Source organism: Giraffa tippelskirchi, chromosome 6, assembly GCF_054371585.1.
Source record: "Giraffa tippelskirchi isolate mGirTip1 chromosome 6, T2T-mGirTip1v1.2.pri, whole genome shotgun sequence".
Taxonomy (NCBI): Eukaryota; Metazoa; Chordata; class Mammalia; order Artiodactyla; family Giraffidae; genus Giraffa; species Giraffa tippelskirchi.
The window spans coordinates 48,025,168-48,038,647 of record NC_137280.1 but is presented as its reverse complement, the minus strand read 5'-3'; the positions used below and the strand labels follow the sequence as shown (position 1 = coordinate 48,038,647).

Here is a 13,480-nt window from a genome sequence, read left to right as displayed (position 1 = left end):
CAACCAAGGCTTTGGAAATGGGAATCAAGGCTCCAGTGTAAGTGAGACAGTGAAGTTACCTGTGTCCTACCCAGGTCTCTGGCTATGGTAAGCCAAGAGGGTCATTAAATCTCTACCTCTCAATGTAGGTCACCAACTTTCAGTGTTAAATTTTTTCTGTCTTCAGAGTCAGGCAGGAAGGAAGAGGTTACCAGCACTTTGGATTCTGACTACTGTGGTGATGCTTTAGTCACTAAGTCGTGTCTGACTCTTGCGACTCCATGGACTGTAGCCTGCCAGGCTCCTCTGTCCATGGGATTCTCCAGGCAAGAATACTGGAGTGGGTTGTCATTTCCTTCTCCAAGGGATCTTACCGACCCAGGAATTGAACCCAGGCCTCCTGCATTGCAGACAGATTCTTTACCTGCTGAGTAAAGAGCAGATTCTGACTGCTAAGGTTGTCATTATGTCAATCCTTGAACTCATTGGGTAGAATGAATCATTAGACATTCTAAGTTCACATAATACTTTTTTATGATTTTTTTTTTAATGTGGACCATTTTTAAAGTTTCTATTAAATTTGTTATAATATTGCTTTTGGTTTATCTTTTTGATTTTTTGGCCACGAGGCATATGGGATCTTAGTTCCTTGACCAGTGATTGATCAACCCACACTTCCCACATTGGAAGGTGAAATCTTAACCATGGGACCACCAGGGGAGTCCCTCATATAATAATACTGCTGTATTATAATTACATCTTTACAAATGTTTCTCTCCTTCTAGTTTCTGAAGTTATAATATACAGAAATGTGACGTTTTTATTTATATCCCTGAAGTCTAGAACAGTGCCTGAAAAAGAGTAGCTACTTTATCAATGTGTAATAAATAAATACATGAAAAAATAAGTTAATTAGTCATGACATTCTGAAGAATTCTCGTGTATTTCAAGGAGATACAGGTTTACATACATTATGTATTTTTATCTAAAAGTGTCTAAAAATGATAACTGATGATAAACCATCTCTTTGCTTTATTGGATGATTCTTAAAATCTTAATGAAATGAAAAAAACCTGAAAAATATTTAAAGAAATTGAAAAAATATGACCTAGGTATTAAGTATGCAAGTAGTTATTTTCGTATATAAATGTCAGTGCATTATGATCAGTAAAGGTACAAAACCCTCCACATACCACCTGACTTCAAAATAAATGCATCCATGCTTAAAACAATCAAGTCAACACTGAGTCAGTTTGTGCCCTCACTGAAAATGTGATAGCTTCAACTAAAAATGACTTATATTCCAAACTAATATCATATGAATGTAATTATTCTCAAAATGTCCTATTTGGAATCACTGCATTTTACACAATGGCAGCCACCCACAGTTGCTGAGACACTCTCCCCCCAAACACAATGGCCCGATATCAAAGGTAATAGAACCAGACGCACCAAACAAATTAAAAAGTGTGTCTTTGTCGAACGATACTGTTTCGAGGACTGTAAGTGACATGGCAATTAATGTCTGTGAACAGCTGGTTTTAAAGATTAAAGAAAGTGATTATTTTGCCCTGCCAATGGACAAATTCACCTAAATGTGCTGAGATGCTGGCATTTTAAGATACATTTTTGTGAAACACCATGGATGAGAGAATGCTGTTTAGAAAAATTTAACCCAGTCTTACAACAGGAAGAGATCAGTTTGAAGTATGGCCAGAGGTAACCCAGAATTACAATATACAAACCAGGAATTTTATGTTGCTGCTTGTATGGTCAGAACCAAATCACAGACTTATCAAAGCAGGAAATCATTTGATAACAAAAAATGATTCAGAATCTTCATGTATATGGTGCTTCTATTAACCCCATAATCAGTTCAGTTCAGTAGCTCAGTCGTGTCCAACTCTTTGCGACCCCATGAACTGCAGCATGTCAGGCCTCCCTGTCCATGACCAGCTCCCGAAGTTCACCCAAACCCATGTCCATCGGGTCGATGATGTCATCCAGCCATCTCATCCTGTCGTCCCCTTCTCCTGCCCTCAATCTTTCCCAGTATCAGGGTCTTTTCCAATGAGTCAGCTCTTCACATCAGGTGGCCAAAGTATTGGAGTTTCAGCTTCAACATCAGTCCTTCCAGTGAACACCCAGGACTGATCTCCTTTAGGAGGGACTGGTTGGATCTCCTTGCAGTCCAAGGGACTCTCAAGAGTCTTCTCCAACACAGTTCAAAAGCATCAATTCTTTGGTGCTCAGCTTTCCTCATAGTCCAACTTTCACATTCATACATGACTACTGGAAAAACCATAGCCTTGACTAGACGGACCTTTGTTGGCAAAATAATGACTGCTTTTTAATATACTGTCTAGGTTGGTCATAACTTTCCTTCCAAGGAATAAGCTTCTTTTAATTTCATTGCTGCAATCACCATCTGCAGTGATTTTGGAGCCCAGAAAAATAAAGTCTGACACTGTTTCCACTGTTTGCCCATCTATCTGCTGTGAAGTGATGGCACCAGATGCCATGATCTTAGTTTTCTGAATGTTGAGCTTTAAGCTAACTTTTTCACTCTCCTCTTTCACTTTCATCAAGAGGCTCTTTAGTTCTTCTTCACTTTCTGCCATAAAGATGGTGTCATCTGCATATCTAAGGTTATTAATATTTTCCCAGCAATCTTGATTCCAGCTTGTGCTTCTTCCAGCCCAGCGTTTCTCATGATGTACTCTGCATAGAAGTTAAATAAACAGGGTGACAATATACAGCCTTGACGTACTCCTTTTCCTATTTGGAACCAGTCTGTTGTTCCATGTCCAGTTCTAACTGTTGCTTCCTTACCTGCACACAGGTTTCTCAAAAGACAGGTCAGGTGGTCTGGTATTCCCATCTCTTGAAGAATTTTCCACAGTTTATTGTGATCCACACAGTCAAAGGCTTTGGCATAGTCAATAAAGCAGAAATAGATGTTTTTCTGGAACTCTCTTGCTTTTTTGATGATCCAGCGAATGTTAGCAATTTGATCTCTGGTTCCTCTGCCTTTTCTAAAACCAGCTTGAACATCTGCAAGTTCACGGTTCACGTATTGCTGAAGCCTGGCTTGGAGAATTTTAAACATTACTTTACTAGCGTGTGAGATGAGTACAATTGTGGTCTTTAAAGGAGAGAGACATTGAGACTGAGAGATATGGGGGGGGCCCACATTTCCACGTATCTGGAGAACTACTACCAGATTAGATGGCATCATCCACTCAATGGACATGAAACTGAGCAAACTCTGGGAGACGGTGGAGTAGGAAAAGCCTGGCATGCTGCAGTTCATGGGGTCGCAAGGAGTTGGACACAACTTAGCAACTGAACAACAACCACTAGTATTAACAGGAATGTTCCTCAAAATGTCTGAATGATCAGGAAGTTCAAAAACTATGAATGCAAAATATATCCGAGGTCCAAATATCAATTTCTCTTCAAGCCAAAATGTCTCTACTAGCAAACCTGCATGGTGAGCGCTAGTGACCAATCCCATCATGTAGAGCCTTGACATCGCTAAAGGATGTGTCCTACGACGTTCCGGATCTTATGAACATTGGGGAATAGTAACAGAACTGGCAGCAGGCTATGTTGTGAAGGATACTTTCAAAAGAAACAACATTTTTATCACTCCAAGAGATCTGCTCCTTGGGAAATGAGGCCAATTCATTGACATAGCAACTATCTATTGAGTTCTGTTTTGTAGCTACAAAGGCAGTTAGAAGATGAAGGTGGTCACACTGGAGATGTGAAGAGGTTAAGAGTTAAGGTAACAATAGCCAGGACATGGAAGCAACCTAGATGTCCATCAGCAGACGAATGGATAAGGAAGCTGTGGTACATATACACAATGGAATATTACTCAGCCATTAAAAAAATACATTTGAATCGGTTCTACTGAGATGGATGAAACTGGAGCCCATTATACAGAGTGAAGTAAGTAAGCCAGAAAGAAAAACAACAATACAGTATACTAATGCATATATATGGATTTTGAAAGATGGTAACGATAACCCTATATGCGAGACAGAATAAGAGACACAGATGCATAGAACAATTTTATGGACTCTGAGGGAGAAGGTGAGGGTGGGACGTTCTGGGAGAATAGCATTGAAACATGTATATTATCATATGTGAAACAGAACACCATTCCATGTTCGATGCATGAGACAAGGGCTCAGGGCCGGGGCAATGGGATGACCCAGAGGGATGGGATGGGGAGGGAGGTGGGTGGGGGGTCCAGGAAGGGGAACACATGTAAACCCATGGCTGATTCATGTCAATGTATGGCAAAAACTATTGCAGTGTTGTGGAGTGATTGGCCCCCAACTAAAATAAATAAATTTATAAAAAAAAAAAAAAAAAGAGTTAAGGTATCTGGAAATATGGTTCCTGGTTGGACAGGATATGGAAGGTGAAGGTAAATGTTATGTTTCTGGTTTAAGTAAGTAATCAGAGGTGTACGATGCCTTCAGTGTGACATGGAAAATGTAGAGGGGGAATGCAGTGAACAGAAGCTTAAAGAGAAAACAAGGCTCTTAAGGAAAGTCTTAAGATATTATTGACTGGATAACTAAAAAGGTGTGTCAAGTGTCAGAGCTACACCGCAGTATCAGATGTATGGGACTCACCACTACAATAGATATGAACATTTTAGGCTTGATTTATTGGCTTTTTGAACATCCAAGTACAAGTATGAATGGTTTCAGTGGGTGCAGAGAGACAAGCTTGCAGATTGAAGCTGAGTAGATTTTTTGATATGCAAGTCAGAAAAAAATTACAAAATATTTACTCATCATCAAGTAGCTTATTAGCACTGTCACATTACATATCGTTGACAGTGAAAAGTTTAGGCAGAGATGTTCTTTACCATATTAGTGCCACAGGCAAGACTCAAAGGCAAACAGAAATGTTTTGGGGGGAAATTCAATGACTTCCCTTAATGCGTGAGGCTGAACAGCAAAGGCAACATCCTGTCCCATAAGCTCGTGTAATAGAAGATCTTCATTGACAATATTGATCTCTGTTATCATTGCATTAATTGGTACCTAAAAGTCACTGTCTCCACTTTAAACCTTATTTAGAAACATCCAGTGGTGAAATATATTGATGGTCCCCAAAAGCAGCTAATCAATAGTGCAGGGATTCTTTCTGACTTGGAAAATCAGAACTTGGCAGACAAATGGACTTTCTGTCTTAGTTCTCAAATCAATAGGTCAATTGGTTCTGGCTCCAAGTATTCAATATATATTTAACCTAAAAATGATAGACTCTTTTGACGCAGTTCTATGAATTTCTCTTTATTAGTAAGCTATGATCATACAATATCAGGAAAAGACTAAAAAATAATTGACAGGATAATTCAGCAGTGAAAAGTCAGAGAATCACTTTCATACGTCACAAAGACATCTCTGGTTCATTTTCTCCTCTAGGTCTTACAGAGCTTACCCCTGTTAGAGCTCTCAGATCTTTCCCCTCCTCTCTTCTGACCTATACCTACTCTCATTATCTCACCCTTCAATGCAAAGTCTCCAAACCCTCCAAGACTGTTTAATTCATTCACTTAACATGTATTAGCTGGGCAGGCACTATTCTAGGTGTGCGTGTATGTGCTCAGTTGCTCAGCTGTGTCTGACTCTGCTCCCCCATGAACTGTAGCCTGCCAGGCTCCTCTATCCATGGGATTTCCCAAGCAAGAATACTGGAGTGGGTTGCCATCCCCTTCTCCAGGGGATCTTCCTGACCCAGGGATCAAATCCACATCTCCTGCATTGGCAGGTAGATTCTTCACCACTGAGCCACCAGAAAAACCCACCTTTTTAGGTACTTGTGAACAAAACATACAAAACTCCCCATGCTTAAGGAGTTTACATTCTACTGGGGAAAATATACAAACAAGAAGCACAAGAAGTTAATTATACATGGTAAAAGGTGAGAAGGGGGTTCCCCAATGGCTCATCAGTAAAAAAGTCTGCCTGCCAATGCAAGTTCCATCTCTGGGTTGGGAAGATCCCCTGGAGGAGGAAATGGCAACCCACTCCAGTATTCTTGCCTGGAGAATTCCATGGACAGAGGAGCCTGGCAGGCTACAGTCCACGGGGTCACGAGGGTAAGACACAACCGAGTGATGGAGCGCACATGCAGGCAACAGGTAACAAGTGCTACAAAAAAACAAAAAGAAGGTAGAGTGAGATGAAATGGATGGATACAATAATGTGGGAAGGTATGCGACATTGTTAGACAATGTGGCAAAGAGTCCAGCGGAGAAGAGAGGGTAAAACTGGAGCAGAGACTTGGCAGAAGGGGAGGAGTTGGTGAGGCAGATACCTGTGGGGTGGGGAAAGCAGGCCAGGCAGAGGCACTGGCCAGCACACAAGACCCAAGCCAGCCTGTAAGGAGGCCCTGACTGGTTCACCTGAGTGGACGAGGGGTGGAGAAGTAGAAGTGAGGTCGGACTCTTCCCAAGGCCACACTCCAGCAGGCAGTGGAGGAGCCACCAGAACTGTCCCTTCTCCATCTCCTCCCATTCTACCAATACATTATGTTGATTTCACCTCATGAACAGGGTTTTACCTCTTCTGATGTCTTATTTTACACTCTCCTAATTCCCTACAGGGATTGTGGAAGAAGGTCTTATCTTCCAATCCACTGGTTTTCCTACTGCATTCCTGTGAATTTCAGGAATTCCCAAGGGCTTGAGGGGAGACCCGCTTACCATTCTGATAAGGCTACTCAAAGAATGGTTTTCAGAATGGCCACTGAGGTTTTCTCTAGCTGATAGGATTTCAGAGGATCTTCTCCTATATTGCCTTTTTTTTGAAAAGTGCATTTTTATGATAACATTGCACAGCTGACCCTTGAACAATAGGGGTGAGGGGCACCCACCATGTATAACTTACAGCCTGTGTATGTGGTTCCTCTGTATCAATAGATTCAACCAACCTCAATCACATGGTATTGTAGTATTTACTACTGAAAAAAACCTGCGTGTAAGTGGACCTACACAGTTCAGTTCAGATCAGCTCAGTCGCTCAGTCGCGTCTGGCTCTTTGCAAACCCATGAACTGCAGCACGCCAGGCCTCCCTGTCCATCACCAACTCCCGGAATCTACTCAAACTCATTCCGTTAAGTCAGTGATGCTATCCAACCATCTCATCCTCTGTCGTCCCCTGCTCCAATCTTTCACAGCATCAGGGCCTTTTCAAATGAATCAGTTCTTCGCATCAGGTGGCCAAAGTATTGGAGTTTTAGCTTCAGCATCAGTCCTTCCAATGAATATTCAGGACTGATTTCCTTTAGGATGGACTGGTTGGATCTCCTTGCAGTCCAAGGGACTCTCAAGAGTCTTCTCCAACACCACAGTTCAAAAGCATCAATTCTTCGGTGCTCAGCTTTCTTGATAGTCCAACTCTCATATCCATACATGACTACTGGAAAAACCATAGCCTTGACTAGACGGACCTTTGTTGGCAAAGTAATGTCTCTGCTTTTTAATATGCTATCTAGGTTGGTCATAGCTTTTCTTCCAAGGAGCAAGAGTCTTTTAATTTCATGGCTGCAGTCACCATCTACAGTGATTTGGGGGCCAAAAAAATAAAGTCTGTCACTCTTTCCACTTTTTCCCCATCTATTTGCCATGAAGTGATGGGACCAGATGCCATGATCTTTGTTTTATGAATGTTGAGTTTTAAGCCAACTTTTTCACTCTCCTCATTCACTTTCATCAAGAGGCTCTTTAGTTCTTATTCGTTTTCTGCCATAAGGGTGGTGTCATCTGCATATCTCCGGTTATTGATATTTCTCCAGGCAATCTTGATTCCAGCCTGTGCTTCATCCAGCTCAGCATTTCTCATGATGTACTCTGCATATAAGTTAAATAAGCAGGGTGACAATATACAGCCTTGACGTACTCCTTTTCCTATTTGGAACCAGTCTGTTGTTTCATGTCCAGTTTTAACTGTTGCTTCTTGACCTGCATACAGATTTCTCAGGAGGCAGGTCAGGTGGTCTGGTATTCCCATCTCTTTCAGAATTTTCCACAGTTTGTTGTGATCTACACAGTCAAAGGCTTTGGCATAGTCAATAAACCAGAAGTAGATGTTTTTCTGGAACTCACTTGCTTTTTTGATGATCCGATAGATGTTAGCAATTTGATCTCTGGTTCCTCTGCCTTTTCTAAATCCAGCTTGAACATCTGCAAGTTAATGGTTCACATACTGTTGAAGCCTGGGTTGGAGAATTTTGAGCATTACTTTACTAGTGTGTGAGATGAGTGAAACTGTGTGGTAGTTTGAGCATTCTTTGGCATTGCCCTTCTTTGGGATTGGAATGAAAACTGACACTTTCCAGTCCTGTGGCCACTGCTGAGTTTTCCAAATTTGCTGGCATATTGAGTGCAGCACTTTCACAGCATCATCTTTTAGGAGCTGAAATAGCTCAACTGGAATTCCACCACCTCCACTAGCTTTCTTCATAGCAATGCTTCCTGAGGCCCACTTGACTTCACACTCCAGGATGTCTGGCTCTAGGTGAGTGACCATACCATCGTGATTATCTGGGTCATGAAGATCTTTTCTGTATAGTTCTCCTGTGTATTCTTGCCACCTCTTCTTAATATCTTCTGCTTCTGTTAGGTCCATACAATTTCTGTCCAATAAAGGACAATAAAGATGTGCCTATCTTTGCATGAAATGTTTCCTTGGTATCTCTAATTTTCTTGAAGAGATCTCTAGTCTTTCCCATTCTATTGTTTTCCTGTATTTCTTTGTATGGATCGTTGAGGAAGGCTTTCTTATCTCTCCTTGCTATTCTTTGGAACTCTGCATTCAAATGGATATAATCTTTTTATTCAAGGGTTCGCTGTAATTATTTTTATAATAAACTAACAATAAGTGCTTTCATTTGAGGGACGAAGTCTCACCCTACTTACTTTTTTCCATTTTGTTGTTTTTGTTTGGTTTTTCATTTTTTTGCCACACCACATAGCATGCAGGATCGTAGTTCCCTGATCAGGGATTGAACCCACACCCCTTGCAGTGGAAGCATGGAGTTCTTGCCACCGGACCACCAGGGAAGTACCCCTACTTATTTATTGACATGGAGAAATGCATTACATTGTTGAGTGGAAAGCAATCTATAAAATGAGTATATTGCATATACATTGCTTTTATAGTTTTTTTAAACTGCAATATTTTTCATATACTCCATACATTTTATAAAAGCTAGTACTAAAACCTTAATACAAAGGCATATTTACATTGAAACTGCCTTTGCTAATGCTAATTAAGTGTCCTGCCCATTCTCACCTCTTGATATGTACTAGTCCCCTACTGACTCATTAGTCACATTGAGAAACCCAGGATAAGACAGTTATGCAATCATTTCTTTTTGTACAGCTCTAAGAGAAGATTTTGAAGAAGGGGATGGCACCCTAGACTCCAGTATTCTTGCCTGGAGAATTCCATGAACTTCTATGTCCATGGGATCACAAAGAGTCAGACACACTGAGCAACTAACACACACACACAAGGTAAGATTTACAAAATGGCATTGAAGAGACTTCATAGCAAGATGCTGCCATGCCTCCAAATGCATCCTTAGACAGATAAGGAGGACTATAAACATCAACTTGAAGGGAATTCCCTGGTTGTGCAGTGGTTAGGACTCTGAGCTTCCACGGCAAGGGGCACAGGTTCAACCTCTGGAACTTGGGAATTCTCCACATTTTTGTCCAGATTCCCTTCAACAACCATACTGTTTGCCTCAACTGTTTAAGACCTATCCTTTAATTTCTATTTCTCACACACAGAACCCTGTTTTTCCTCATATTGAAATAACTGCTTTATCATTTCAATCTTTTCCCTTTGGAACTACACTCTTGCTCACATCCTTAATCATACGGGGTTAATGGTGGACCTTATCTTACATTTGTTCCTAGAAATCCTGACCAGGAAAGCTCTCCTCAGTGAGCCCTCAGTGTCTTTATTTTATATCTAAGTCATCTTCTTAGTCAATGAACCTCCCTAAAAGATTAATGTAGTTTGAACTTTTATAGAGGAATATCATTTGTGTGCTGTCATATTTAGCACAAATGGTGCTTCAGTCACAGCTCAGTAATATTCCAGCATATTATTTCCAAGGCATTTGAGAGTTTAAAGAATTATTGAAGGGCACGTTGTACTCATTTGGTAATAAGGCAGAGAGCACTGCCGTCTACATATGATTTCAACAAATGGAATCACTGCTAATTCCTTCACACGTAGCAAAATAGTTGTGATAATAACCCAGATAAAATATCCCACTGGAGGAAATACATGAGACAGAGTCTTTTATAAGACCTCCAGGAAGTATGGAAGAGGAAGTCCTAGCAATTGAAGGCAAGATGCTGAGAAATCATCGTCCCACAAGAACACATACCCCTGACACTGTGGTTTTGTCAACCCCAGGGGTAAAGCCACGGCCCCACTCAGCCATTCTTTGTTTTCAGAAGCCGCCAAGCTGCACTGCAAGATACATCATGATGGGGACAGCAGAGCCACAAAAGAGGAAGGAAGGAGATGGTGTCATTTAGAGGGAAACCATAACCACACCAAACTGTGGGTAACTGGGGAGAAAATTCCCTGACTACTGCAGCTTTGTAAAGAGCAGGTGAGACAAGTTTGACATTTTTTTAACATTTGAATTGATAAATATGTTTTAGAGGAATGAAAGGTCTTGCTTATTGTCAGGTGTCACCGAATAGTTTAAAGGCTTCAGAATGTACCCTAATCAGGAGAACAAGAGAAACCTGCTGTCATGAAAGGTCCTTGCATATACATTGCTTCAACTCTATTTCAGATACTGACTTCTTTTTATAAAGTTATACACTCTAAGCCAGGAGAGTATTTGAATCTCCAAGTTATGAGAATCCTGAGAGCAGGAATGGATCTCTTCTTCTATTTCTAGATTTTAAAAGGCATAATATGGCCATTTTGGGAACTAGCTTACTCAAAACACATTATGTACTGTTTCTCCTGCTTATTAAAAGTTATAGTCTGTCATTAGAATTAACGAGATGTTTTGAGGATACTGTTCTTTGTATTAGTTTGAAAAAAATCCAACCCTTTATTTAGACAAAAATGGCTCCACCGTCAGGCTTCTCTGTGGCTTGCCAACAACTTCAAGCCCCTCCACTCCACCCATTATGTCTTTGCTTCCAGTGACCCAAGAAATTTCAGCCTCTTACGAGAAAGCTTCTGGAATATTCTACGGGAAGCATCTATACATTACTAGTTAAGGGAAAATGAAATTATTTCAGTAATATTTTGGTATCTCTAAACTCTTTGGGGGGAAAAAAAAACAGTCAAACAGGCAGGTAGCTATAAGGGGCTTCCCTGGTGTCTCAGTGATAAAGAGTCACTAATGCAGGAGATATGACTGTAATTCCTGGGTCGGGAAGGAAGATCCCCTGGAGAAGAAAATGGCAACCCACTCCAGTATTCTTGCCTGGAGAATCCCATGGACAGAAGATCCTGGCAGGCTACAGTCCAAGGGGTTGCAAAGGACTGAGCAACTAACCAACAACAAAGCACATAAAACTCTTTAAAAGTTTAAATTTAAGCTAGATGAAAATTATAAAAAGTATATAAATGCCAATAAGTGGTTCATCCAAATATAACTGAAGTGATGACATGTCAAAATCCTTAGAAATACAGGATTCCCACCTCACCTGTGGGGAATATGCTCCAAGACCCCCAGTAGATGCCTGAAACCACAAATGGTACCAAACCCTACATGTACTATGTTTTTTTACTATACATACATACCTATGATAAAATTTAACTTACAAATTAGGCACACTAAGAGACGAACAACAGATACATACAAGTGTAATAATAAAATACAATTATAACACTACATTGTAATAAAAGTTGTATGAATGTGGTCTCTCTCGCTCTTTCTCAGATCTTGTCTTGTACTCACCATTCATGCGATGACGTGAGCTAATACGACACCTTAATGATGAGATGATGTGAGGTGGATGATGTAGGCGTTGTGATCCAGGAGGAGGTTGCTATTGGTTGTTATTTCCTTTTGCTCGGCCGCTCAGCAAGTTAAACGTGCACACAGAGATATGCAGCAAAGAGATGGTTTATGTGCAAGACCAGCGAGGGAGGGAAGAACACATTTCAAGCCCACCTCCCTACAGGCAAAGGGTTTGGGGAATTTATGGGATAAAGAATAAAGCAGCGGGTGACCAGGAACGTGAGGAAAAGGGATCAGAAAAAGGTACAAGAATTGGCGGTTCTGCGCAGACTTTCTGTGCGTATACGCTCACGGGGCGGAGCTTTAGGCCCTCTGACGTCAAAAGAGCGCCAAGGGGACCCTGCATGCTCCCGGGCGGGGCGGGGCGGGGCGGGGCGGGGCGGGGCGGGGCGGGGCGGGAGGGAGTTCAGGCAAATATTTTATTGTTTAGGCTACCTGCCTCATGCAGGACACATGAGTCTCAAAATGACCTTGATGGATTTAACCCACAGTTTCACTGCTGTTGACCTTGGAATGATACATCAGAAGAAGGATCGTCTGCTTGGCGTGGTCCTGAGTCATCACGCCAGGAGAGCATCACTGGCTGAGGATCGGCGTGGTGGGGACCTCTTGGAGGAGGCAAGATTTCATCACGCTACTCAGGAGGGTGAGAAATTTCTAACTTATGAATTGTTTATTCCTGGAATTTTCCACTTAGTACATTTAACACACGTTGGTTGGCTTGGGGTAACTGAAATCACAGAAAGTGAAAACACAGATAAGAGGGGACTATTATATAGGAAAATGGTTTTCACAGATTTCCTTAAAATGCAGAAGATTTTGTCTTCAAGTATTTGGTATCGAGTATATAACACTTGGATTTGTTTTCCAGTATCTTACTCCTCCTCAGGTATCTCATCCTTTGTTGTTGTTATTGCTGTTTAGTCTCTAAGGCATGTCTGATTCTTTTACGACCCTATGGACTGTAGCCCACCAGGCTCCTCTGTCCATGGGATTTCCCAGGCAAGAATACTGGAGTAGGTTGCCATTTCTTTCTCCAGGGGAACTTCCCGAGCTAGGGATTGAATCCGAGTCTCCTGCATTGGCTCAGATTTACTGCTGAGCCACCAGGGAAGCCCGTATCTTATCCAACAATGATTCAACTCTCCCTGGCTATGACACTGTTCAGGGGTGGCCATTGGCCTTAACAAGATCCAGTAAACAGGGACTTCCCTAGTGGTCCAATGGTTAAGACTCTGTGCTTCTACTGCAGGGGGCACAGATTCTACACAGGTTCCTGTGTAGAAGTTCCACATGCCACATCGTGTAGCCAAAAATAAAAATAAAAAAGATCCAGTAAACATGAAAATCGGAATATTGATTGAGACATGTTTTTTTCTCCCACTGAACATAAACAACTGTACCCTGTGCTGTGAGTTATTGGAAGTCACTTTTCAACTACCAGGGGGAATCAGA

General features: G+C 41.4%; 1 long non-coding RNA gene across 1 annotated transcript in view; it reads right to left on the bottom strand.

Annotated features, from left to right (window-relative positions):
* LOC145510993 (uncharacterized) overlaps positions 1 to 12,339 on the bottom strand; it is a 217,359-nt gene extending 205,020 nt beyond the window's left edge. Inside the window, exon 1 of the long non-coding RNA XR_014057358.1 lies at positions 11,963 to 12,339. This is a non-coding gene — a long non-coding RNA (uncharacterized LOC145510993). The remainder of the gene's footprint in view (positions 1 to 11,962) is intronic.
* Positions 12,340 to 13,480: the final 1,141 nt, after the last annotated feature.